The sequence below is a fragment of the Trachymyrmex cornetzi genome, unplaced genomic scaffold (genome assembly GCF_001594075.2).
Source record: "Trachymyrmex cornetzi isolate Tcor2-1 unplaced genomic scaffold, Tcor1.1 scaffold678, whole genome shotgun sequence".
NCBI lineage: Eukaryota > Metazoa > Arthropoda > Insecta > Hymenoptera > Formicidae > Trachymyrmex > Trachymyrmex cornetzi.
Genome location: NW_017300001.1, coordinates 36,827 through 40,746, shown reverse-complemented (window position 1 = coordinate 40,746; position 3,920 = coordinate 36,827).

Genomic DNA, 3,920 nt, shown 5'->3' with positions numbered 1-3,920 from the left:
ACAATGTTTAATCTAAATTCTTATAACAATGAGTATAAAATAACGATATTAAAAAAATAAAGAATTAGTAAAACTGTAGGTAAGTTTAATATAAAGAAAAACTAGTTTTATATACAAACTAGTTAGTAGAGAGTTTCAAGTTTTAATTTTGATTTCACATTTGTTGGGAATTCAATTTCCCGCTCTCTAAGAATGTCAGTTAGACTATCGATAATAATCACCAGACTACAGCTTTAGTCTTGTGGCGCTATCTTTCCTCACTTTCACTTACTTCTTCTCTCACCTTTTTCTTGCGACACGCTACTAAGTTTTTGTATTGGATATCTCTTGTAAATATTTATATCAATGCTTAAAAAACGACTTCTAAGGTCTTCGTAATAAACATTCAAGTATTCAATATATATATTTGTTTCTCGTATCAACGTGTCTTTATTGCTTATCCTGTTTCACTCGTGCTCTCCAAGAGGTTATGGGCCCAAAGACCGAAGGACTTTCAAGTACTCGAGGATAATTACGGACACACAAACACACAAAAAAAAGAGACATCTTACATGAGATTTATTAGTGCCTAATAACATTACCGTGCAAGTCAATCTCACACATACGAACAAATGTCATGGCATACAACACTATAAATTCTACCCGCCTTGAACTATTATCTAAGGACAACTACGACACATGGAGAATCCAGGTAAAGGCCTTGCTGATAAAAACCGACACATGGGATTATGTCTCTGGAGAAAGGTCACGACCTGTTATCTCAACGGATCCAACGACACGAGCAGCTTCACAAGTGGAATACGACGCATGGATCTCCGAAGACCGTAAAGCTAAGTCAGACCTCATATTATCCATTAACCCAACCGAGTTGAAACAAGTTAAAGGTTGCGAAACTTCCAAGGATGTTTGGGACAAACTAGAGTCAATTTACGCATCTAAAGGACCTGCCCGTAAAGCAACTCTTTTAAAGCGTCTTATGTTGCACAAAATGGACAAAGGCGGTGATGTGAAGAATCACTTAAAAGATCTCTTCGATGCCGTTGACAAATTGCAATCAATGAATGTAGAGATCAATGGCGATATGCTCACGATCATTATTCTGTATAGCCTTCCAAATAGATTTGATACTTTTCGATGCGCGATAGAGTCACGCGATAAGCTACCAGACGCTAAAACATTAAAAATCAAAATACTTGAAGAAAGCGAAGCCAAAAAACAAAAATCGCCTGATCGTACTTCCGGTGCCTTATTTGTAAGGCAGCAAAATAAACCGCATAATACATATAAAATCAAGTCACGTAACGTTGAAAAATCAAATTCATCATCTACAAATATACGAATAAAATGCAATTATTGCAGGAAATTCAGGCACAAGGCTGCACAATGTTTCTCCAGAAAGGCGAACATGAACAAAAAGGATGACTAAGAAGGCGAAACGACACTATTAATCAATCACCTCGATGGATCTAAAAAATAGTGTCTAGACAGTGGCTGCAGTCTGTGTGTTGACAAGCAACTTTTCGTTAGCACTACGGACATCTCCGGCGGATTAAAACATGCTAACAATACCTTTACTAAGGTAGAAGCAACTGGAGACGTCAAAGTCAAGACCTCGATTAACAGTGAAGAAAGAAATATAAGGCTTAAGAATACCTTGTATGTTCCTGATTTAAGGACAAATCTTCTGTCTGTAGCCAAAAAAGTTGATAATCAGCATGAAGTCTTATTCACTAAAGATCGTGTATTGGTCAAGGACCTCCAAGGTAACGTTCTGAGAATTTTTTCAGAATTTTTTCAAAATTGTTTAATACCGTATTTTCTCATGTTGATAAAAATAAGAAAATGCAGTACCAAAAAGTTGATAAAAAATTCTGAAAAAATTCTCAATAACTTTATGAGAAGAAAATAAATAATTTTTGTCTTTCGCAGTTTTTCTGTAAAGTTGATAGTATTTGAGTAAAAAATTATTCAAAACCAATATTTTGCACTTTTTAGTAATTAATATTTTGTTAACTATTGCGAAAATTGCAAAATGGTAGAGGACGTTTCGACTCAGTTTAGTCCGCTCTATCTACACAAAAGTGATTGGCAAAAAAGGAATACTCTGTATAAGGGACAAAGAGACATGCACACACATTCTATATAACGAGAGAGATTTTAATAAATAGATTTTAATAAATTTTAATAATCATACAGGGTGATTTTTTTAACCTGAAACTTCCAAATATCTCGAAAAATAAGCACACTAAGAAAAAAGGTTAAGAATCAATATTTCATTATTCCGAGGGTGACATACATTGACGTTAAAATCAGCCCCTCCACCCCGCCCCCTGGGCGATGAGGGGGGGCAAGTTTGAAATATTAAATGGGAACCCCTATTTTTTATTGCATATTCGGAATCATTGGCTAATAGCACATACGATTTGTTTGAAACATTTTTCTCGATTCACGATAGATGGCGCTGTAATCGACGAAATTAAATTTCTTCGATTTCTCTTACTGAGAACCCATGCTTACGATTCTGCAATACATTAACAATAAAAATACTACGTTTTCATTGTTAATACTCGAAATTAGTCTTAATAATTACTTCTCAAGAACGGACATTCGTTTTGGCATATACCAAATGAAATGCCATTGAAACATTTTTCAAATAATAATTAGAAAAGAGGCGCGAAGCTTTATTGCTCTTATTTTTAACTTCAGAAACAGTATTTTTGAAACAAAATTACAATTAAGACAATAAAAAAATAAATATCCGTAATGAATCAGCTCAGTGTTGCGGCTGAGCGTGCCACGAGGAATGAATTTTACAGCAAACCCGAACGGAAGTTTGTATTTATTTTTTTTTCAATTTCAAAAGGTAAGATAAATATTTATCTGCAATAAATAGATATCTGCAATAAATCAGCCTAATTAAAAAAATTTAAAAAAGGGAACAGAAAACTGCTACGTCCACGTCATTGTTCCTGGGTTACGCTAAAAGTAGTTTCTTAAGAAGTAATTAATGAGTAATTAAAAATAATGAGAAGTTTTAAGACTAATTTCGAGCATTAACAATGAAAACGTGGTATTTTTATTGTTAATGTATTGCAGAATCGTAAGCATGGGTTCTCAGTAAGAGAAATCGAAGAAATTGAATTTCGTCGGTTACAGCGCCATCTATCATGAATCGAGAAAAATGTTTCAGACAAATCGTATGTGCTTTTAGCCAAAGATTCCGAATATGCAATAAAAAATAGGGGTTCCCATTTAAGATTTCAAACTTGCCCCCCCTCACCGCCCAGGAGGCGGGGTGGGGGGTGCTGATTTTAACGTCAGTGTATGTCACCCTCGGAATGATGAAATATTGATTCTTAACCTTTTTTCTTAGTGTGCTTATTTTTCGAGATATTTGAAAGTTTCGGGTTTAAAAAATCACCCTGTATAACCCTATTCGTTGCTACCACGTTGCTATTGTTATGTATCACGCAAGGATTAAAATAAATTAACAACTCGCGGCGTTTCTTCCCTTGTAGAAGAGAACTATTTTATTTGGCAAATGATGAGAACTACCTTTCACGCAACCTCTTACAAGTTCAACCATCTTAACTTGACGGACAACTGCTCCTAGTGGCGAAAGAACAGTGCACAAGAGGGACAACACTTCAATCACGCCATCTAGTAAATTTCATTGCCGTGGATTCCCATAAGGCGCTTTGTACAATGTACAATCATTACTTAAGGAGGTTGTAAGGCAAATGCAATATGTTAAGAACTACTTGAAAAAATTACAGACTATTCTAAATTTCATTTAATAATAATAAAAAAAAAATAGAAACAATTGATCATTTGGATCAAAAGTTATTTACATAAGTAGTAATATTTTTTAAATTTGTACTGTAATATAAATATATGGAAATGTATTATAAAATAATGAT